At 39.2% G+C, this 25,214-nt stretch overlaps 1 long non-coding RNA gene across 1 annotated transcript in view; it reads right to left on the bottom strand.

Annotated features, from left to right (window-relative positions):
* Nucleotides 1-22,848, bottom strand: part of LOC118974394 (uncharacterized) — a 79,248-nt gene extending 56,400 nt beyond the window's left edge. Inside the window, exon 1 of the long non-coding RNA XR_005063890.1 lies at nt 22,488-22,848. This is a non-coding gene — a long non-coding RNA (uncharacterized LOC118974394). The remainder of the gene's footprint in view (nt 1-22,487) is intronic.
* Between the last annotated feature and the right edge of the window lie 2,366 nt (nt 22,849-25,214).

Here is a 25,214-nt window from a genome sequence, read left to right as displayed (position 1 = left end):
TGATATAATGTGGCTAAAGCTGCCAGTTGTCACACCAATGTCTACTGTCCCCTCCTATAGTTGCTAAGTGCACCTTGACAGTCTTTGACCTTTGCCTGCCATGAAAGTAGCTGTAACAGCTGGAACTCCAGCAGCTAGTTTGAGTGTATGAATCTTAGGCTGCAAGGATTCAAGATCCCTGGTGATATTATAGAGCCATCTTATCAGGCTTAGACTGACAACATCCAGATTTCAACATTTTTGAGGAAAAAATAATGCAGCAATTTCTTTGGGCCACTCTGGGAATACACTGAAATCAACTTCTAAGTGATATATATTATCTAAGAATATGCAGGTAAGAATAAAGAAAATCTTTCTCTGTCATGAGTTTAATGATTACTTAACCAGCATATACATTACCAAATATTAGGGTTCAGAAGTCATCATACTTAAACCGATGAAAAATTTAAAGTTCAGAGGAGAAAAACATGAATAATTAACATTTAAAGAATTGGAATACATTAAAAATCACTCTAATAGAAAAATTAATAGTCCATAAAAGAAAATCTTTAGAAATTTAATTATATGAAGGATCATTTTTTAAAATAGATCACTTTAGTTATTTTAAAACAAAACCTAACTTTAGATCTGGGGCCTTTTAAATACAAGGCCCAATTACACATGTGTGTAAACATGCAATGAACTTTAGGTAGAGAATGTGTTAGTGTTTATTATGTCCTTCAGTCAATATGTGTGCATTCTTCATATGGTATGCCATTCTTCAAACTTATATTTGTATTTACTTCTTTTGAGAATAAGTTACATTTGATGTAAAATACACCCTTTACCCCACTACGCCACCAAAATATATGGTGTGCCAGGCTGTGCATTCAAAGACAGCCTCAGAGTCTCCGATCCCACATGCCCTTCTGCATTGTGACCTAGATATTCACTCATCAAGAAACAAAGATTTTTCTTTATTTCCTGAAATCTAAGTAGGCCCTGGGACTCATCTGATCAAGGGAATATTGTGGTAGCAATAATGTACCAGTTCCAAAGTAGAGTTTAACCAGTTTAACTGGCCTAGCACCTTCTATTTCCTGACTCATGGAGCCCCCCACTGCCATGCAAAAAAGTGCAGGCTGCTATGCTGAAGAGAGAGGCCATGTTGAGGAGGAATGAGGCATTGGACACAAGCCTACAGAAACTGTACTGAACATCCAGTTCATCCAGCCTTTGGATTACTCCTGCCCTAGCTGCCACGGCGCCTGTGTGAGCACACCAAGTGAGGATCTTCAAGCTTATCCCGGTAAACCCACAGAACTACGAGAGATTAAAATAAATTGCTATTTTGAGTCATTAATTTTCAGGATAATTTCTTGCAATTATCATAATTGCATGATCAAATTGATAACAATTTTCATAATCTAAAAATATCACCACCCTAGAGTCTACAATGAAGAACTACAATGCAATAATCTGGCAACTTTATTTACTTATGTATCTGAAATTACATATATGAACACATTCTGGCCAGACTGTGGATTGTTTGCATGGTAATTAACCTATTTTTGTTTCTATCTCTACTTCTTTTATGCAAGTTATTTTCAATAAAATTATTTCCCATGGTTTTATGACTAGTTAATGATATGCATACTAACACAAATGTTGCATGTGTGTGCTGATATATATACTAACACAAAAGACATGTGTGCGTGCACACATATGTATGCCATGGTCTATCCAGAAGTATTTAGCCATGTAACATGAACAATACAGATATTTACTGAAGAAGATACAAGATACAAGAAACATTGTACACAGGACAATAACACCTCAGTCCCCTACAAAGTAGTCACCTTGGGACTTCACACAGTTCTCCCAATCACCATCAGCTGTCCTGTCATATTTTCTTGAATCTCTTTGACAGTCTGAAATCTCTCGCCTTTCAAAGGTGCTTTTAGTTTTAGGAAACAACAGGAGTTTCAGGGCACCAAATCTGGCTCGTAATAGAGCTGAGTCACCTGGGTGATTTGATGTTTTGCTAAAAAACTCTTCACAAGTTGTAAGGCAGGAGCAAGCATGCTGTTGTGATGAAGCTGCCAATCACCAGTTGCCCATATCTGTGGCCTTCTGAATCATCTCAGCTTCCACAGAGGAACATTCAAGCTTAAGGCAAAATTTGAGCAGATTCCCTGCTCTACTCGCTCAGTCATTTTGAATGTGATGGCCACACAGCACACATGCTCACTCAATGGAGTCCTCTGCCCCCACTGATTAGTACAGTGAAGTTTTCATTGTTCACACATGCACATTGGCTGCCAGGTTATATCCACGTCATGCAAACCATTCTTGTTATGTTAACAATGGCTGGACTTTTTCCTTATATATAAAAATATACATACATTTTACATACAGAGTGTACTTGGGGGCCACTCAGCCTATAATACAGAATATATAGCAGAGACCTGACTGTAGTTCCTATGTGAAAAAACTGTCAATGTAAGAAGCAGTTTACAAATCAGAAAGAATATATGCACTCTTAAGTTCATAGCAGCATTGTTTACAATAGCCAAGATCTGGAAACAGCCCAAGTGCCCATCAGTAGATTAGTTGATAAAAAGCTATGGTACATTTACACAATGGAATACCACATGGCTGCAAAAAAGGGAAAATGTTACCCTTTGTGACAGCATGGATGGACCTGGAAAATATTATGCTAAGTGAAATAAGACAGAGAAAGACAAATACCCTAGGATCTCACTCATATGTGGAGAGTGAGAATAGTGAACAAATAAACCGATGAACAAAATACGACCAGAGGCATGGATCCATGGGAGAGACTGACTGATCTCAAAGGGAGGTGGGTAGGGTAGACTGCAAGAGATCAGCAAAGAACAGATAGGCATATATGTATGGTCCATGGACACAGATGAGAATGCGGTGAAGGCAGGGGAGGATAAAGGCAGGCGAATGTGGGAGGAATGGGGGACATTTGTAATAGTGTGAACATTTTAAAATAGCAGTTTCAATTTCTTTTCTGGGTTCCTCCAAAGCAAAACCAAGACCAATAACACCAATGACAAAAGTTACAGGAATCAAATATCAGCTCAGCACAAGGTAACACTCTCTTATTGTGAGGAATACCAAAATACACTGTACTGCCCTAAAAAAAAAAAAAAAGAGCCAAAGGAAAAGTTCAAGAATATGAATGTCCATTCTTTAGGAATGTTGAAAGAGACTTCAAACACTGGCTAGAGGTGAGAATTAAATAGTTTTCATGCACTCTCTTGAACCCACAGTTTTGGGTTCTTTTATACCCACCACATTCCAGAAAAAAAAAACAAAACACGAGTGTCACAAACATTCATTCAATAAAGCATCATTAATTTCCTAAGTCTCTATCCTACTGAATCAATACTTAACACTTTTTCAAGACATTGATTGAATGACTCGCTATTTATGCACTTTGGTAGATCTCAGGGGAACAATAACAAATGAGATGCCTCCATTGTGCAAAAGCTTACCACTTAAAATAAGAGACAGATGAGGATACAACTAATCTCGGTGATAACGTGCTATGAGTTAGCAACAGCAACATGAACAAAGGGCTGTGGAAATAGAAAAAAATCAAAGAAAATTCTGCCTTCAAGATTTGGGAAAATATTTTTTAAGGAGTTGTCAGTTGAGCTGACTCTTGAAATGAGGAGAGAGGTAATTCAGGCTGAAAAGCAGTGCGAGCAAATCGGCAGAATCACGGACGTTTATGGCATATCCACATAATGGAGAAGGAACTCAGTGAATCTTGCAAATGTTATATTAGATGGGAGTAAAAGATGAGATATAGGCTGCAAAGGACATTTGGGATAGATTTCTATGAAGGCTCTTCAATGATATCCTAAAGAGTCTAAAATTTAAATAGTAGAGCTTTCAAAGTTTTTTACAACCAAGAGTTACATGCTCAGAGCTGTATATACAGAGACCCCTATGTTGGCAATGTGGAGTATATAATGGACTACCCAGTGCAGGCTGGCTTTATCTTAGAGAAATACGTCAGTGTTGAGTTTAAATGAGACACAACCATGACTGAGGGCAGGTAGGGTGGCAGGATCACCCCTCAAAATCCCTTTCAATCTTACACTGTGTGACTTATGTCCCTTGTGAAGCAAAGGGATTCCAGACAAACTCTCATAAATGACAGAGGTGGCAGGACTCTTGGGCCACTCTGACGAAAGTCATAATGACATTGCTATTTCAAATACTCAATGAGTTTGACAAGAAGTATATAAAGTACACAATCTTCAACTGGCTGACAATGGAATTTGAGAGGAAGACAAATCACAAGGAAGACATTAATATAGCACAGTGGAAAGACACATCTGACTAGTCTACTGGGAAAACCAGATAAAAATTTGACTGACCTAAATCTTTTTCAGCCTGCATCATTTTCCAAAGCAGCATCTACTGCCTTGGAAGGCCCAGGGGACCTATCTGTACATGTACAATCTAATTAAGTCCATGTAGTAAAGAACTTAATTGCACAGGGCATTTTGCTAGGTACAGCACAAAAAGAACTGTGTTAAGCTGCCTCCTTGAATTTCATAACCTGCAAAAGGCAGATACATGTGGATAGGCACCTACAATTTAGGGAGATGGATGAAAGGATTCATTAAACTATAGAAACAGGCAAAAATATATGTACTTAACATTGAATGCTTCGTGCGCATCCATAAATGGGACAACTCCCTGACTAAGTCCATTTCAGGGGGAAACATGGCTAAAGGACGGAAAATAGATGCTGGTGGCCAGATCTCACTCCTGAGACTTGCTGGAAGATAAAAGCAAAGCTCTGCCCTATTCAGCTGTAACAGCACTGGACACCAAGGTCAGTGAAGCAGTCCAAGGCACAACATGCCATAGAATTGCAGGTACTTGAAGGAAGGAGGAAGAGGCCCACCAGGGCACAGCGCCAATCTGGGGATAAAAGCTCCGTTTTTTTTCCTTCCTTCCTTCCTCCCTTTTTGTTGTTGGTGTTGGTGTTAGGCTAGTCCAATAAGCACATTTGGCCTTGCAGAGTGTCAGCAAAAAGGTAAAAATTCATGAAATTTCCAATAAACACAAGGTATAAACCCGGGTTAAGAAAGTACCATGTTAAAAAGTTAGAAATTGAGGCACGGTGTACATTTTATCCCAGAGACTAATACAGGGGGTGTGATATCAGAACTCTTTTAAGTCTTCTGAATGACTTGCTTGATGGCAATCAGCTGAGAATGTCACCAGATCAGAATCCTAGTTACTAAAGAACCTCACTGTCCTTGAAGACCCTGCTCAATGGTGAATGAGCAAATGAAACACACATTTTCCTATAAAATACAGTCATGAGTAACACACTCTGAACACATTTGTTAAAAAGCATGGAGCAGAAAGAGTAAAAATTCTACAAAATAACAATATGTACTGATGTGCTCATGATTCATAAACCTACGGTATTGTTCATATAGAAGTTGACATTTATGTTTGTTTATGGTATAGAAAGCCCTTTTTTGATGGAAAAGCATGGCCTTATAAAACTATGTAGCTCTATTTTGCAGTTGTTTTTCATCTCTGTATAAGGAGATAATCCTCAGAAGCAGGAATAAGAAAGTCGTCTTTTTAACAGTATGAGAACCCAGGAAGGCAGAGACTTGACAGAAAGCAAGCAGAAGTGCAAGACATTCAGAAAAAGAGGATTTTGCCTAGTGGATCCCCAGAGTTTCAGAATTGCAAAGTCACTCAGTAACTGCAGGAGGTGAACATGAACCCATTGCTAAAAAAACATTCGTTAGTAGGGCCCTTTAATGAAAGTTTGGAGGTGCTTGATCTTGCATTTACATAGTGTGTTAAACTAAGCAGATCCCCAAACCACTGACCAGATTTATTAGTTGATTATATAAGCTGGCTGCTTGTGCAATAATTATTTCATGCACCAATAAAGTATTAAAATGTGGCAACAATTTATTGGCCCATAATTTTGTATATTAAGCTATTATGAGATATAGCTATATGGGCAATTAAAAGTGCATGGGTATTAAAGAATTATAATAAAATACTAATGCACATAACACAACTTAATTGAAATCACAAAAATTTTCCATAGAAAGTACTGAACACATATATGATTAAAAAAGAGATGAAAAGAAAATAATATCATTTAAAAACTGACTAAATATAGGAGTTTGAGGGTGGGTTAGTATGGGGAGGAGTGACAAAGGTGAAAGGTTTTATAATTGGATAATACTCAAACTACTCAGGAATTACACCTGACAAAAAAGTTACACTGAAAATAAGGTCTTAGACAGAGAAGTTAAACACTATTAAACCAAAACTTAACTTTCTCTAAGAAACCATCTAAACAAACATTATAGTTAATAAAGCAATTAAAAGTTAGAAATAAATCTGAATTACCATAAAATAACATAATCAACTTATGTTTAGAATAAGGGTGTGGAAGCACAAGCTTGCAGAGGTCTATACTTAAAAATATCCACAGAGACCTGGCTGCTGTGGCTCAGTGGGTTGAGCGCCAGCCTGTGAACCAAAGAGTCGCTGGTTGGATTCCCAGCCAGGGCATATGCCTGGGTTGTAAACCAGGTCCCCAGTGCAGAGTGTGTGAGAGGCAACCACACAATGATATTTTGCTCCCTCTCTTTCTCCTTCCTTTCCCCTCTCTCCAAAAAATAAGTATATAAAAATCTTTAAAAAATACCCAGAGAACCCATAGTAATGAAAACTCAACTTTAAGTTGAATTAAAATTTGGTTTCCCTTTGGGAAACAAAACTCAGACACAGTGGGGATCAGCCCTGCCCTAAGACAGGAAATACGATATATCTTTGACTTTTAGTGTTAGTCAAAAAAATACACTACAAAATCAATCATATTGCTAAATCTTTCCATATCTTGGTTTTATTAAATATATTCATAATGATGGTACATATTTTTTGTGAGTTACTAACTTCCAAAGCACTTGTTAAATAAAGCAAAAACTGTTCACAAAGTAAGTTTTCAAGGATAATTATCAGTGGACTATCACACTATAAAATAATTAAAGGTTGTACGGTATTTTGGCCAATAGATGCAACAATACAAGAAAATAATCATTTGTGACTTATTGTAACCTTGGTTGAAAATGGTAAACTCATGCATGGTTTGCAAACATAGCAAGAGTTATTACTTAATTTTAAATATTTCTCAGGCAGATACTCCTTACAGTGTTGTTAAAACTCATTTTAACCACTTTTTTTTAAAGATTTTTATTTATTTATTTATCTTTAGAGGGGAAAGAGAGGGAGAGAAACATCAATGTATGGTTTCCTTTCTTGCATCCCCTGCTGGGAGTTGGCCTGCAGGGAACCAGCCCACAACCCAGGCATGTGCCCTGACTGGGAATTGAACTGCGGTCCTCTGGTTCGCAGGCCCACACTCAATCCACTGAGCTACGCCAGCTAGGGCTCATTTTAACTACTTTTAAATGATATTAAGTGTCATACAACTTCAGGATGAGAGTCAACAGAAATATTTATCAGATGAAAGCCTGGGTGGGACCCAACATTATTTTAGGCAGCACTAGAAAATCATTTAAATCACTCTAGAAAAAGTAGTAAGAAGTCATTTGAATAATTTTATTACTTGTAATATGAAAAGAATTTTTAAACAGATAGAAAACATATATACTATTTAGTAACCTATAAACCCCCTTTTCATGTAATAATCTCTCTTAAAACATAAGTAAGACCTTCATCAGTTTTTAAATAACTATTCTATATTACTGAACATGTTTTTGGAGTTGAGGAAGTTGTAGGTTACATTAAACAATCATACAGTTCATTAGTCTGGAAATGATTCAGAAATAAATCAGAAACAGCTAGACATATCACTAGATTTCCAACAGCAGTTTATTAATTTGTGTACAATTATCATTTGTACAAATCATTGTCAAGGAACTGACAAACTATCAATGTTCAAAACAACATATTTTCTTCATATGGTATAAGAAGAGAATTGACATTTGAATACTTCTAAATGAGAAATCAATTATAATTTGTTGTTGCAAATTATGTATTTGTCTAAATTTAAAATAAAACAGAAAATCTCCAATTAAACATTTATAAAAATCATTAAAAACAACTAGACATCACATACTAAAAATAAAGTTTACATCTCTAAACAAAAATAATAATGTTTCACCTTTGCCATGCAGGAAATGAGGCTAAAATGGCAACATGTTTTAAACTTTTTACTATTTTTCCCATTCGCACACATAAAAAAGCACTCAACTTTCCATCTAAGGATTAGCCAAGAAAAAAATAACAGTCTAAGCTGATGAAAAAATTAAGGGGAAAATGGAGGATGACTTCATTTGACCGAGAACACCTAACTAAAACCAAGTGACACTGGAATTCTCCAAGTAACACTGCAGGGAATAGAAGAAGCTTCCCACTTTCTGCCAAGTGGCATTTCAGTGTTAAGTGTTATGTAATACTTGTACATTATAATATAATACTTATAATATATACCATTCCCTTCACACATGTACCTTTTCCTCTGTCTTACATAAGATTTCTAAATATTTCACCAATACAGTTTTATGGTCGGTTTTGCTTGGCTTCAATCCTTCTTTGACTCCTATTTATTTACTGTCTCCTGGGGCCTGATTTTGCAGTTATTCCTTACAATAACTCTTCCAGGTCTGAGAATTTTATTTCAAAATTCGGTTAGGCAGCCAAATTTACTAGGCACTGGCCAACTAAATGCCAGTAGAGGACCCTGGGAGAGGCGACGTGCTAATAACAGCTAGCATTCGTTAAGCACTTACTAAGTGCCAAGCACAATAATCAGAACATTACATTCACTGTCACCTCAACCCTCAAGACAAGCCATTAAAGTAGTTACAATGATCAGCGGGATGAAAATAAGTGTCTAACTCTTAGTATTGCGAGAATTCAATGAACTAATAATATTATGTAAAGCACTTAAAAGAGACCCCCGTGCCCTATTACAGACCTGGTAGTATGAGTGTTGGCTATTATTATTATTACTACTCCCATTTTAAAGATGAGGCAACTAAATTCCATAGAGGCTATGTAACTGTGCTTTGTTTTCTGCTAGTAACTGGATGAGTCAGGATTTTTTAACTGCATTTAGGCTGGCACCACAGTCTTAAAATTGTGTCTTTACCACAACCATGTTCCTTTGCCTCCTCCAAATTCAGTCCCTGCATTTTTTCTTATCTTAAAATCAAGGAGTAGCTCACGCACTAAAGGTTCCAATTAACTGCCAAAAACTTCACCTTAGAAGAAAATGTAATGGACCCTCAATCGTGGAAACAAGTGAGACAACAGGACAAAGCAGCTCTCGCTGCCCTGGAGCCACCACCCAAAAACCAGATCACTCAGAAAATGGTAAAAGGAGGTGACCCAGGAGACTGTCATCACAACCTGTCAACAGAAACCAGACAGTCACAGGCGTCAGAGAATGCCTTACTGTTAATTTTCTCATTTCAGAATCACCTACCATTCCATATCATAACAATACTAGATTTTAACATATTCATTGAAAGGATTTTCCCTTCTCCATTTTTCACAATAGCTTTGTGCTACACACATCTCAGGCTATGGGGGGGCGAGGCTGGGAAACTTCCTCATTCTTCTCTTTCTCTCTCCCTCTCTTCTACCATCTTCTTTTGGTTTGCTGAATTGCTGAAAGGTGCTAAAGTATACACACATACACACACACCACACAAAACTCTTCCAACAACCAGCAGGTTAGTCATTTCTTCTGGGACCCATCTGTTTTCTCATAAACATTAGGAATAGCTAACATTTTTAAAGCAACTATTTCTGATTAGCTACAAAATTGAAGTGTTAGCCCAAACAATAAGGAGCAATGAGAACTTCAAGAGCAGCTGCCAGGCTAAGATGACAATATCTTCACATCTGTCTAATGTTGGAGTGGCCAGCCTTCATCTACCAATTCTTCCATGCATCTGCAAGCACATCAGGTAATCACAATAACTGGTATAATTTAACCACACAGAGCACTATACAATTTACCATCTCTCTCAGGAAACCACTACAAAATATTGTTAAAAACTAGTTTAAAAAAATAAAAATAAAACTAGTTTAAGATTTAAAATGTATTGTTTACGATGTTCAGGGAAACAGAGGTGGAATGGAGATGGACCTTTTAAAAAACCATTTGGCAATGCTTTTAAAAAATGTTTTTAAAAGTAAGGCCTTGAGCAATTAAAACATTCTACCAAAACAATCCTATTTGGAAAGTTATTATAGATGAATAAAACTAAAGATGGAAGATTCCAATGTGAGTGGACAATTCAGTTAGCAGCAAGATCAAGAGATAAACTTAAAAGGTAAAAGGTAACTAACACCTTGACTTGAGTAAAGAGATTGGGCAAATAAGATATGGTATGATTTCACTTACCTGTAGAATATAAAAACAAACAAAAATGAAAATCAAACAAAACAAACATAGGTACAGAGAACAAACTGATGGTTTTCTGCAAGGTTCTCATTTTACTGCTGGTTTCCATTTACCTGTCTCCCTTTTTCTTATTGCAAACTTTTGTTAATTTTTTTTTCAAATTATGTTTTGAATGTCTGGCAATCCTTGGTTGCTGCTTTATATTTCAGAATAAAGGACTAGAAAATGCTGTGCCCTTTGTACTTGAGTGAGTCCCCTTGATCTGAAAACATTGCTTTAGGGTAAGCAGGATCCAAACATTAGTCTTAAAGGCTCTAAGTGCCAAAATGAAAGGGACTTTATTCTATGGTTTGAAGATGCCCCCCTAGCCGCCCTTGTTCCCCAGCAGTCCAGGTAATTCCATTAGAGTGTGTAAGGACGGTGTAGAGGGAAACTGAGAAATAACTAGCAATAGGGATGTTTACACAGAAGTGGAACTGGCGAACAGAAGGCTGGTAATTCCAGCTATACAGGTTGATTAAAACTTGTGTTTCAGCTCCAGTGTCCCACTTCTGACTTCCATTTCTCTTGGCATTATTGAGCCTCAAGCCTTTGGGAGCTTGTTAATGGGAAAGTACATTCCCCCTCCACTTTAGGGTACCCTCCCACATCTCAGACAATTTCCTCTGCCTGGCTTCACTCCACACAATTTTCGTAGCAGCTTGATGTCTTTTTGACCCCTTACTGTAATGCTTAAATTAGTAAGTATTCCGGGGGAATTTAGATAAAGATATGTCTTAATCCTTCCTCTTAAAATGAACTCATCTGTTTAAAAGCAATTCCACTGACCTAGAAAAGGTACCCTTAAAACACCTAAAGTGAATAAAATCCCAAAACAAACAAAATTATTATAGTGTTGCCCATGACCCTAGTCATTAGGGCAATAATGCTGTTCAGAGTGATAGAAAAGAGGCTCTCTATTAAAATAAATGCAAACTGTACAACTGCACAAACTTAAGGTACTCAGGGTAAAAGTAGTATTATCGTTTCTTATTTCTGAATGCTTAATAGTCTGTCCTTTTGTGGGGAATGAGACAACTGATTAACATTTTCAAAGAAAAAGATTTATTGAAGTTCAAAATTATTTCATGAGATAGCTGGCAATATATTGGGGAGGTTATTTTCCTTACAAAAGGAATGGAAATGATGCACACATGTTATCCTACTTGAATTAGAATTTTATATAGATAATAAGAATTTGTTCACTGTAGAAGCAAAATGGGCTCATTGTTGTCTGTTACAGCAAATGAAGAGTCTCATAACTGGCAATTCAATGTGTTAATTCAGCTGCACCATCCAATTACCTATGATTCATCTCAACTTAGTTCACAATAATAAAACTCTTTAAAAATCTGTGACAAAATGTTTGGTCTAGGTTTACCAAATAGGGACAATAGTATCCTGAATTCAGGGAATGGGAGCCACAGGAAACAAATTATAAAAATTACTCATCACAACCTACCAATAGTGCCACAGTGAATTTTTGACATGAACTCAATAATCTAGAGTTAGTAATGAAACACATATTGGATGTTTTATAAGAAAGGCATGACCAAAGGATGTGAGAAATGCCTGGCAACTGAAACTGGCATCCCCTCAAATGCACAGCATTCCCTTGGAGCCATGGCCCTGCCAACTGCCAACTGACCGCAGGGCCTGGGCACACACTTCTAAAAGGAGACAAAGGTAATGAGATGCGAAGTTAGCATCCCCAGCCTCCTGTTAAATGACCCAAATGCAAGAGCTAGAGCATCTGCCTTTTACCTATCCAGAGACTAATGATGAAATAAATGGAAGTTCTTTTCTATCTTTTTTTACGGAATTAAGACAACTAATAGAGTGTCCAGCTCTGCTCCATGATGATTTATTAAGCCACAGAAGACAGACAGTTTAAAATTGATATCACCATGAAGACGAAAGAAAGGGAGGAGCAAGGGAGGATACAAGAGAAGAAAAAGAGTGTAAGGAAATTATAAAGACAGTCTTTACTCATTACAAAATACAGAAGGGCACTGAAAATGCACAGGACATGGGCAACATCTGAATCACAAACAGGGAGGGGAATATTTTTCCAGACAAATGACATACAGTCCTATTTGAGCCTGAACTATCAAGAGAATCAAAGAAATACGAGCCTTGAGGATTTAGAAAAAGAGGTAGAATTTGCTGTCAGAAAAACAAAAAAGAGTCTATTGTTTTGAAACTAGGTTAGTCAAGAATCCCATGAACCCTCACTTGATTATTGAATCTGAAAACAGAAATGTTTTTAAGCGTGGGTTTTTATTTAAGGGGAAAAAAGACAGGTAGAGTGACTCATTACCAGGAGTACATCATTCAAATAATCTACATAATTTAATCAAATGATCAGTCTAAATAATATTTATATTTTAAAAGACTTACTAAAAGTCTAATTAAAACATTGTCTTAGTGCCTTAAAAATATTAAGTAACAGAAAGTTTCTCAAAATCAACCAAAGGCCCAGCATAAGGAGAAAATGCACCTCATCAAAGATGGATGCAACAGTTCTTAAAGAATACCAGTGATTACAAAATAGCATAGAGATTCCATCATATAATAAGCTTACAAAAAAACATACTTGAGAAAAAACAAATATTTCTAAGGGATTTTCCAATACTTTTCTTAAATATGAGTATTTTCTATTGTAATATAAGGAATTTGCTAGCAATATATAAAAATAAAATATTTCTTATTAGGTTAGTCACAGATATGCATTTCAGTTATAAAGTCTATATGTAGTAATATTATTTACTTATGCATTTTAATTTTTTCTTCCTATCTACATCACTTTGTATTAATTCCTATGGGTTTGTTTTTGTTTGTTTTCATGCAGGGCAAAGTCTGCACATAAGTAGAGACAACAATCTAGTTGAAGAACACCACTGATTTTTCCATGTTTTCTGTCCCAAATTTTGTAATTAACTTTCTTTTTTAATTTGGTACCATTACTTCTAAAGAGAAACTTTTATTCAACTCTAAAAGTCTGAGTTGATCAGGTTTTCTTTCTTCACCTTAATTTTTTATTTATTTTAAAAATATTATTATATAACCATTAAATTTCATATTAAACATAATGACATGGGAAAATGTTCACAATATAAATGAAAAAAGTAAATATGAAACCATATTGTCTCAAATTTCTAAATAAACATATACTCACAGCTATCTGAATATTGCTGCTTTGAACACTTGTTTTTTTACTATACTTATTTTTATTAAATATTTTTTAATTTTATTTCTGTTCAAGTTTTCTGACTTTTCTTTCACCCCTCCCCAACACTCCAGCCCTCCCCACCTCCTTCCCCTGTTTCTACCTGCTCTTGTTTTTGTCCATGTGTCCTTTATACTTGTTCTGGCAAACCTTTCACCCTCCCCCCCCCCCATTATCCCATCCCTTCTCCCCTCTGGTTAATGTCAGTTTGGTCTTAATTTCAATGTCTTTGGTTATATTTTGCTTGCTTGTTTGTTTTGTTGATTAGTTTCCAGTTAAAGGTGAGATCATATGGTTTTTGTCTTTTACCACCTGGCTTATTTCACTTAGCATAATGCTCTCCATTTCCACCCATGCTGTCACAAAGGGTAGAAGCTCCTTTCTTTCTGCTGTGTAGATTTCCATTGTGTGAATGTACCATAGTTTTCCGATCTATTCATTTACTGATGGGCACTTAGGTTGCTTCCAGCACTTCGCTATTGTAAATCATGCTGCTATGAATACTGGGGTGCATAGGTTCTTAGGATATAATCCTAGCAGTGGAATTGCCAGGTCAAAAGGCAGTTCCATTTTTAGTTTTCCAAGGAAATTCCATACTGTTTTCCATAGTGGTGCACCAGTCTACAATTCCACCAACAATGCACTTGGGATCCCTTTTCTCCACAACCTCCCAACACTTGTTTGTTGCTTTGTTTATGATGGCCATTCTGACTGGTGTAAAGTGGTATCTCATTGTGGTTATAATTTGCATCATTCTGATGGCTAGCAATACTGAGTACCTTTTCATAAGTCTCTGGATCCTTTGTATGTCCTCCTTGAAGAAGTGTCTGTTCAAGTCCTTTGCCCATTTTTTAATTGGGTTGCTTGTCTTCTCAGAGTAGAGTCCTATGAGTTCTTTATATATTTTGGAGATCAAACACTTGTCTGAGGCATCATTGGCAAATATGTTTCCCATACAGTTGGTTGTCATTTCATTTTAATGCCATTCTCTTTAGCCATGCAGAAGCTTTTTACTTTGATAGGATCCCATTTGTTTATTCTTTCCTTTATGTCCCTTGCACTAGGGGACATATCAGTGTATCTAGGAGACAAAATATTGCTGTGTGGAATATCTGAGATTTTCCTGCCTATGTTATCCTGAAGGACTTTTATGTCTTTATTCACCTTTAAAAGCATAACTTACTCAAAAAAACAAGACATAGACATTGAAATTCCTTTTTCAAGTCTGCTATTTCAAGCTTCTTGACCTAAAGCATGTAGTTTTATTAATCATTTCATGAAAATAGCATAGACTTTGCCCTGCCGCTTACCAGCAACTTAACCTTTCTGTGTCTCAATGGCCTCATCTATAAAGTGGAGGTACTAATAAAGCCTACTTTTGGAAGTTATTATAATGAAATAAATCAATACCTCTAAAGTCTTTAAATGATATCCAGAGAACAATAACATTTGCATTTGTTAAATAAAATTAATGAGTGAATCTGAAAAATGAAGTACTAGAAGTAGATCAGTTGCTTGTGAAACGTTTACAAAGACATATCCTGTGGATCCATCCCAGGTAAATGAGACTATATGAATGGGACCTGACAACCTATATTAAAACAAACAAAAAACCTTTTTAGGTAAATTCAATAAACACAATGGTTTATCAGCCATGACGCTCAACAATACCTTAGGCCATCTAGCTACATCTCACCCACCCCACCGTCACTCTTTTCCTCTCCAATGGCCACGAGAGTCACTAACCAAAGCAACCTGGGATTAAACAGCATCAGTCAGCTTTACAAAAGCAGTTAAAAGTTTAGCTTGGGAATTTTCTTTCTTACCTAAAACAAAATTGCTTTGTCCTCAGCAAGGCAAAGAATGAAGTAAAAAAGGAACAACTGATCCCTAAAGATGGGGGGAAGACAGAAGAGTATGTTGACAGGTGCACCTTGCGTTTCTGCCCAGCACTCATTCCTTGCCCCAGAACACAGATTGGCACTGTCTTAGTGATGGTGATTTGTCCTGAACTACATGAAAGGAACAAATCACCTCCAATCCTCTAATCCTTTCAACAAACAATGAAGCAGTCAAATGAGGCTAGAACAATTGCTAACATCTTTCCTAGATCCAAGTTTCTTGCCCTGAATTGCAACTAGAAAGAGAATGCAATAGCTACAGGGGCTAGGTCTCATTAAGTCATGAATATGATGACCATATTGGCTTGTGTTGTGTGGGTGTATGGGTAGGCAGTATATTATAGTTGTTTAGGATAACAATGATTCCCAATTAGTCTACAGAATGCAATGAAATAAATTAACAATACCGTGATGAAATTTTCAGCTGTACTTGTTAAATCAGAGAAATGAGTGCAAGGTAAAAAAATGCACAGGAAGCTAAATTTATGTTAAGAACTATATTTTGAGATTCAGTTCTGCCATCTTAGTTGGTGCTAAAAAGACCACTCTTTTACAAAATAATGGTGATACAGGTAGACTTTGTAAATCATTCTTACTGTGGAAAAGAAAATGTTCACCTTGAGGTTGGCACTCACTTTTAAAAAAAATTTATTAGTCAGTAAAAATGTCAGACTGAGAACTGTTAAAGAACTGGTTTCACCGAAAGAACGGATGTGATCCCTGCCCTACTACGGATTATCTGTGTGATTGTGAGCAAGTGAGCCCTCACCCATACAATGGGGACAGTGACAGTACTGTCCACTCATGTGGTTATGAGGGTAAAATGAAGTGAGACAGGTCAGATATTTACTTACCCACAGCACAATTACAAGGTAAGGATCCTATAAATTTTCATCATTTTATCAACTTATAACTAAAATAATCATTTTAATACCCTTCAAAATAAATTTAAATATCCATATCTTCACATACATTTGTTTCCAAGTATTTTGGCCCATTTTTCTCTCACTAGATTAATAGTGGTAGTGCATAAAGCTCTTGATAGTCATACAAATCTCATCCTCTCCATCTAAGACTAATTATATAATAAAAAAACTCCAGGGGAAACTAAGTGAGTTATTTTGTTTCTGGTCTAAAGGAAGATAATCCTCCCCATATGTCAAAATCCATTTTTTAACAACAACAAAAAAAGGTGCTGTGCTTAGAGTGTGAAGGCAATTAGCATTAGACAAGAAACTAAGTTGACATTTGCTCCTCTCTCTGAGGCATAATTTGAGTGATTTTGAACATGTGTGCTGTGCTTTATTCTATTTACAGTGGCTACTCAGCTCATGTATTATGTTCACCAAAGTGCCAACCAGCAGTTTAATCACACTCTTCCCCAAAATGTTCTACAAGAGTTTAATAGGACTTAAGTGACAATTCAATGTAGTTTAATATATCAAACAGATTCCCAATTAATTCCATGTCATGTTAAAACTCTGCTATGATATATCTTGGACAGTCTCCACATGTCTTTACGGTAAGTACTTTTTTATTTTCTCACATAACAGAAGATGCTCATATGATCACAAATACGCTAATATCTATGACGGAATAGTCACTGTATCCCCTACATCCTTCTGAAGTTATGTTGAGAGGATTAACCATTAATATGAACCAACTTTTAAAAACTGATATTTCTCAACTTGCTGTAATTCTACTGAACCGATTGGATGATTATTGTAGGGTAAACATCAAGAGAGAAACCAATAGTTGATGAGGGCTATAATAATGTAGACATTTGACTGAAGTTGGGCCCTTAGGGAAAAAACATGTCTTCCTAACTTAACTTACATTTTAAATGTTAGGCCTCAACCAGCTTTTAATAATCCGTAGTAACACTTTTTTTTAAAAAATACTTTATTCATTTATTTTTAGAGAGAGGGGAAGGGAAGGACAAAGAGAAGGAGAGAAACATCAATGTGTGGTTGCCTCTCACACACCCCTCACTGGGGGACCTGGCCCACAACCCAGGCAAGTGCCCTGACTGGGAATCAAACCAACAACCCTTTGGTTCACAGGCCAGCACTCAATTCACTGAGCCACTCTAGCCAAGGCTGTAGCAACTTTTTTAAAAACAAGAATTCAACTTAAATAAATAGATGCTGAGACATACTAAGAAAATAAATTGTAAAATTCATAGCTAAAAATGATTTTTATCTAATGTCTTTACAAGGAACATTAGGACATAAATTAATTACACAAGTGTCTTTAGCCACCTTTAATTATTTCTTGGTAATCAAGCTAAAACCTATTAAATATTTTACTATAAATGTACTACATTGAAAACATACACATAGGTTTAAATCTGAATCAAGGGGAAATAAGTATGAAATGAATAAAATCTGTTTGATTTATATTTTGCTCCCAAAGATAATTTCTTGTAATGCTCCAAATGAATGACCAACTACAACTGAATTAATGCATGCATTCATTTATGCAAATTTCTCTAAGTATTAAATTTAGCACTAAAAAGCTGTACTCTTCAAAAGCATTTATGCCTGTAATTAAATGGCAGAAGTCTAATCTGTTAAAATCATAAATGGTTTATCAAGTCTGTGTCAGATCTGTAAATGATTTATGTATTCAAACATATACTTAATGTATATGTGTGTGGAAGGTGATGATGTTAAGAAATGTTTTCCAACAGATCCTTGGAGTCAATAAGAGCACACATACTTAAATTCTTGATTTGCTATTTGACATGTACTTATTCTGATGACAAGAGCAAAGTGAAGGATTTAGAACAAAAGTCCAGTTAAAATTTTTAATAGCTAGGCCATTAGTTAATTTGGTCACTCATACTTCAAAGTAGTGATCCTGTAAAATCTTATTAATTTAAGATATCTCTATGGCCTGTCTACTGGCAGTGACACAAACCCAAGAAGGTAATGTATCAAAATCAGCCAACACTGGTTGTTTATTGTTAGAGGTGTCAATTGGGAATATGATGTCTGGTAAGGCAAATTAGTTAAAGAACAAAACTGTAAAAAACTGTTTCTTTTCTAAAGCACAAAAATTTACTACATACATGGAGTGTTGTCATTTATTTCACATATTGGGACTGTACTAATACTTTACACGCAGTCATGTCCCTTATTTTTCTTGTTCAGAAACACCAATATTCTCTTCATTTGCCAAACCAGAGAGAAACCAATAGTTGATGAGGGCTATAATAATGTAGACATTTGACTGAAGCACAGCACAATTACAAGGTAAGACAAAATACTCATTTGTTTGTTCTCTCACCCTCTTCCTAAAGTGATGGATGAAGTTTGAAAAAGCTGCACAATACTATTAGGTGGTAATGTTCCTGTTACAATTCCCACTTCTAAACAACAAGTTGGCAAAATGAAAACATTGTATTTCACTCTGACATAACTGTTTCACCTGAAACTAATGCATATTAAGTCAAAAAGTTAAATGAATCTCAATATTCTTTTTTTAAGACATTATTTTTTTAAGATTTTTTTTTACTTATTTATCTTTAGAGAGGAAGGAAAGGAGAGAAGGAGAGAAAATTCAATGTATGGTTGCCTCTCGTGAGTCCCCCGCTGGGAACTGGCCTGCAACCCAGGCATGTGCCCTGACTGGGGATCGAACAGCGATCCTCTGGTTCACAGGCCCGCGCTCAATCCACTGAGCTACACCAGCCAGGGCCATCTCAATATTCTTAGTGGCATGAAATCAGAACACATCTCAACCAATATCTGGATTTCACCTTTATGTCTGCAATTTTTAATACAAAAAAATTAAATAGTGTATCAGGTGATTTATACGTAATAATTTAAAAAGCAAAATAGCTGTAGAACATGATCTTAAAAAATACACATGGCAAATCCCCAAATGTATTTTTTTAATATTTTATTTATTTATTTTTAGAGAGAGGGGAAGCGAGAGAAAAAGGGAAGAAGAGAAACATTGATGTACAAAATAATCATCAATGTAGGGAAGAAACATCAGTTGGTTGCCTGTTGTATGCCCCCAGCTGGGGACATGGCCTGAAACCTAGGCATGTGACCTGATTGGGAATTGAACTGACAATCTCTCACTTTGCTGGTCGATGCCCAACCCGCTGAGTCACCATCAGGGCAAATCCCCAACTGCTTTAAGAGGGGAGTACCAAATCATCAGAAAAGTAATTATAAAGCCCATGGATTCCTACTAGATCATTATATCAAGAGGCACTACATTTCCAAGTACTTCGGCAAATTCTTATATACATGTATTATCACACTGCTCAAATATACTCAAAGCAGTAAGGAAACCTATAAATTATTTAGGGTAACTGATTCAGTTTGCAGATCAATTTATATCCCCAAAATATTTTAAGGAGATAGGTTTCTTCTTTAACAGAGAACTTGCACTTTTTAAAAACCACACAAAAGTATGCTTCCACAAATGATCTCATGTCCTCATTTACTTTTAGGTAGGAAGGTTGAGAAATGCCACCATCAGAACCTCTAAACTCACTTCTTCCACTCTGCAATGATTTTTAAAGAGTATCAGCCAAGTTAAAAACTTGGAGAGATGGCAAATTCAAGCCGTGACTGAGCTGAAAAGACACAGAAAACACGTGTTGCAACATCCTTTCTACTAGTCCTCTAGTCCCATTCATAAAAGACTAAATGGAATAAGGGGGAGGAGGCAGAATACAACTCCCCATAAGCAAAGCTAGGTGACTTCAAAGCCTGTAATTAGCTGCATGCTAATCAATCAACAAGTTTTCATGAAGCATTTACTAGTTTCCCACACTGAGCTAAGGTCTCCATATCTGAGACACATCCCTCCCATTCTTGATTCTGGGACCTAGAATTCATGTACACCAGCAGTGCTACAAGTACTTCCTTTGGAAAAGCTTTCTTTTCTTACTCCTCAAACCTGATCTGAGATATCCCGAGCCTTGTAAGCTCAGGAATGGCATGAGTATCACAGAAACGGTAAATTTAAAGCACTTATTTAAATGATCAGGAACAGACAAGTAACATTCTCAGTGGAGCTGAAGGTGGAGAGGGGCATACGAGAAAGATGTGAAATCCTGATCTGTGGCAAACAGTGTGGACAAATGAACTTATGTTCAAAGCCAGCCTTGGCCTATGAACATTCTCCAAATCTACACATCTCTGAAGTGACTCGAACAGGATTTCAATATTAAGGTTCTAATGCTACAGGAGAGGAGGAGTTTGTGGAGATCAGAGAAAAGGGAAGATTTGTAATTCTATAAAAATGTCAAGATGAGCAAAGGAAAGGATGAGCAAAAAGGCAAGGAGAATGATCTGGGAAAGTGAGAGGTCCAAAGTCAGGCACCAATTGGTTGACCTTACTTTTCAATATTCTTAAACCAGCAGGTTTCTTTAACACTAGAGGGCATAAATGCAAACACGCACACACACGCGCACACACACATACACACACACACGAGGTGGTAGCAACCTTGAGCAAAGGCAACCTTCACACAAAGCCAAAGATTTGAGGGCCTAAAGGAACACAAAATGTCAAGGGGCAGCCAAGTGTCTTTACCCTGCAAGTAAAATCTGTCCTGATTCCGAGAGGTGACCGCGAGCTCTCCCAAGCAAACGGCTCAAGGACTGAGTGCAATGGCAGTTTAAAGCAGGCAGTCCCCAAATGCTCTGCTCCTCTGCTAGTAACACCTTTGCCACACAAAAACTCCCACCCTTTCGAGATTAGTTTCCCCCTGGATCAGTAAGCTTCTGGGTTTGTCTGCCCACTGTCTCTTGCCCCCGTGGTTGCCTGTAAAGGCTGGAGATGTAGGCTCCAGGTAAGGGCAGGGGCACCCGCAGCTTTCGCTGTCCAAACCAGCAGCCTCCGTGCGCTCGGGTTGGCAGCAGCGCAGAGCCCTCGAACCCTGAAAGGAGAGGCTGGCCCTTGAGCTCGACTTCACAGCCCAGACAAGAGCAGGCTGCTTCAATCCCCGCATCCCCTCCGGAACCCAGCAGCGAGGTCTCTGTACCTGAAGGTGCCCAGAAGGTGGACCAGGGTGTGTTCCCCTGGCCAGGGCCCCTCCTCGGGATTTGGGAGCTGGTGTTCGGGAGGACGAGTCGGGGCAAATGAGAAAAGGAGATGAAATACGAAGCGAAAGGCAAAAACGGAGAAAATACGGCAAGACTGGGAGACAAACCGAAGCGATAGAAAACAGGGACTCGGAGACATCCCAAGAAAGACAGGGAGAAAGAGAAGGAGAAACAAGGAAACCCGGAGGGCTGGGGGAGTCAGACCCAGGAAAAAACCGAGTCAGAGACAGAGAGACATACAGAGAGAAGGAAAGGCAGAGAGGCACTCCAAGAGACAGGCAAAGGGAGGCAGAAAGAGAGCAAGGCAACCGTCGAGGAAGACACCCGAGATTCTGAACGTCCCCGGTGCCGGGTAGTGTGAAAGCATTTGTGCGTCGCAGCTCCCGGTCGCCCGCAGCCGGACGGAAAAAGTTGCCGGGGTGGAAAGGCCGAACTGCCCTGCGCCAAGCGTCACCAAGACGCCGAGAGGTCCTGCGCCCCCACACCCCTGATCAGCTGGGTAACTGAGACAGCGAGGTAGAGGGCGGACGGCGGCACAAAGTTCCGCGCCTCGTGCCTCGCGGTGCCCCCTCCGCACCTGCAGCGGCGGGGGACCGCGCTCGGGGAGCTCGGAGAGTCCTCGGCCGCTCCGCCGGCGCCCCTGACCCGGGACCGGTACGGGTGCAGGACTCCGCTCCCTGCCACTCACTGCAGGACTTTGCGGCGCCCACCCGAGCACTCTGGCGGCCCAGGGGTGACTCGCCCCAGACAATTACAAGGAAGAGAAGGGGAGCAAGAGAGACGGAGACCTGCTATCGTGGCCAAGGATCCCGCGAAGAGGGAACGGCGGTCCACGCACGTAATTCAGCCTCCAACCCAGCCAGGCGGGCGCTGGCCAGCCGCGCCGAGTGCCGGGCGCGCCGAGCCTGAGCTCACCTGGAGCCCGGGCTGGCCCGCGAGCGCCGCGAACAGCCCGGCTCCCGCCTGCGCCTCTCTCTTCACACCTCCCCGCGAGCAGCGCGAGCCGACTCCGGCCTCGGCCAGCCCCAGAGAGGCGCCCTCATAGCGCAGCGGCGGCTCGAGGACTCCGTGAGCGCAGCGAGAGCCGAGGCCGAGGAGGCGCAGGAAACCGATCGAGGGCTCCTAGCACATTGTCACCTCGGCACAGCCGCCGCCTGGTCACTTCGCCCCCGGCCCCCGCCCCCCTCCCACCCCGGCCGGCTCGCTCCCAGCCCCTCCTCCTCCCGCGGCCCCTCCCCCTCCCGTAGACCCAGCCAGGAGGCCTTTCACAGGGCTAGTATCGTTTACGTAACCAGCACCCCCGGCCCTCCCCCCCTCCCTCGCAGCGCCTACTCCTCCCCGGGCTGGGGCGGCGCGCGCTGAGCTCGCTCCGGCTGCTCCGGGAGCCGCGGCTTGAGCGCTGCGCCCAAGTCCCGCGATACTTGGCAGGCGCGGCCTCGAAGGGCGAACCTTGGGGTCGGCTCCGGCTCCGCGAGAGCGCCCCTCGACCCGGGCCGCCCGGGGTCCCCAGCGGGTGAAGCGGTGCACCGGTGAGCCCGGAGCAAATGCCGATAGGAGGTCGAGATTGCCCTCGGGTAAACGCCCGGGCTGCGGCACCCCAGCCGTCGGCTCTGCAGGGGAAGGATGCTGCGGGAGCTGCAGGTCTGGGTGCTCTGTAGCAGAACCGACAAAGAGTTTCGCTTCTTGTCCGTTACACTCCCTGCCAGGATGCTAGTTCTGGTTGGTAAGAAAACTGGGAAAGCAAAGGGCTTCCTTGTGCTACTAAATTTTTTTGGAAGAGGTAAAGTAAAAAGTGGATCTTTGAACTTCTTTTCAGTCAGTAGCTATGATCATGAACACCACACACACACACACACACACACACACACCCCTAAGTACCTGAATGTTTGCATTTTAAAAGTAATCATTTCTTTTGGGCAATCATTTCTAAGTAAGGTTAACGTGTAGTGTAGCAGAAAGGCCTGGTAGTAAATGAGTTAAAATAGTGTATGTAAGGATTTTAGTCTGGCACAAAGCGCAGACTTAAGACTCAGTATTAGCATCTGAAGACGCGGGACCTATCCCCCGCTTCTAGGAAACCGGGATTGCTGAATTCAAGGCCCTGCTTCGTCATTTATTCACTGTTGACTCTTGGTTAGTTTTAGTCCTTTGCTTTCTTCATTCTCAGTTTTCCTGTTTTCAAGAAGGAGTAAAGTAAGAGTGTTTTCCTCTTTCGTAGTGTCACTCTACCTGTCTTGGCTCCCTCTTCTTAGTTTATTTGGCAAACCTGTGGGAGGATATAATAGCTACTACAAAAATGTTAAGAGCTACAGTGTACATATTATTATAATCAGTGAGGTTTTTGATATTCATAAAAGGCAGTTTCTAGAGATATTATCCATATACCGTTTCATGAATCGATTATCATCTAAACAGGTGTAACTATATTTAATGTTTCCACCTACATTTTCCATCCTGCCATCCCTTCCCGCTATTAATTATGAAGCATCTACCAGAGGGGCTTCTGTGCATGTCACCTGGTGTCACTTGTAACAGGAGGGACACTCCACAATTTCTCTCTATTGCTCCCTCTTGTGAATCATGGTTCTGCCATCAGGCTACTCACCTCTTCATGGCAAATTGAAAAAAAGCTAAGGACCACAGGTAAAAGATTTGGGTTCTAATGCTGGCACATCATTTAGTAGACATATATACTGTAAAGAATGTAATACCTAGTCTGTATGTTCTTCATCTTTAAAAATGTAGCAATACCGTTTTGCAATCTTTGTAGTAACGTTTAAGGCAAGAATCATAAATCTAGTCAGCAAAAGTTATATGTGTAACAACAAGACATTGACATCATCTCAAAGTAGTCCCTTGGGAATTATTAGCTTTTGCTTTGTAACACACTATCCCCAAACTCAGTGGCTTAAAACAATAAACTAAATCTATACTTTCTCATTGTAATGTGGACTGTCTGGGTGATTTGCTGCTCTGGCTGGCTCAGTTCCGGCTGAGTGATCCAGCATGGCCTCACTCACTTGCCTACTGGTTGGCAAACTAATTGGGGGGTAGGGCTTCAAACTGGTCTGTCATCCTTCATTAGGCAAGCCTTGTCTTCTTGAGTAGTGGTAGTTGCAGGATTCCAAAAAGCAACAGTGGAGTGCAAACTCCAATTTGCAGTGTTTTTTGAGGTTCTGTCAACACACATTTGCAGATGTCCCATTAGCCCAGGGGAGGTACATGGCCAAGCCCAGATTCACAGTTGGACTAATATAGTCCATGTCTTGAAGGGAAAAACTGAAAAATCACATTGCAAAGAAGAACGCACGCACAAATGGGAACCACTTGAGTATCATTTTAATAATCTACCATAGGTTCTTTTTAATTACCAGAACATGAAAAATTCCTTGTGGTGAATGAATCTGATAAGCATTCCCTTAACCAAATGACCAAGGTTAAAATCACCAGTAATGGGACGAGGTAACATGAAGTTCATGATGTAATGCACTAAGAAGTACATAATAAAATTTATT

This window comes from Sturnira hondurensis, unplaced genomic scaffold (assembly GCF_014824575.4).
Source record: "Sturnira hondurensis isolate 20B ecotype Veracruz unplaced genomic scaffold, ASM1482457v3 Scaffold0019428, whole genome shotgun sequence".
Taxonomy (NCBI): Eukaryota; Metazoa; Chordata; class Mammalia; order Chiroptera; family Phyllostomidae; genus Sturnira; species Sturnira hondurensis.
This window is presented reverse-complemented; position numbering and strand designations above follow the sequence as displayed.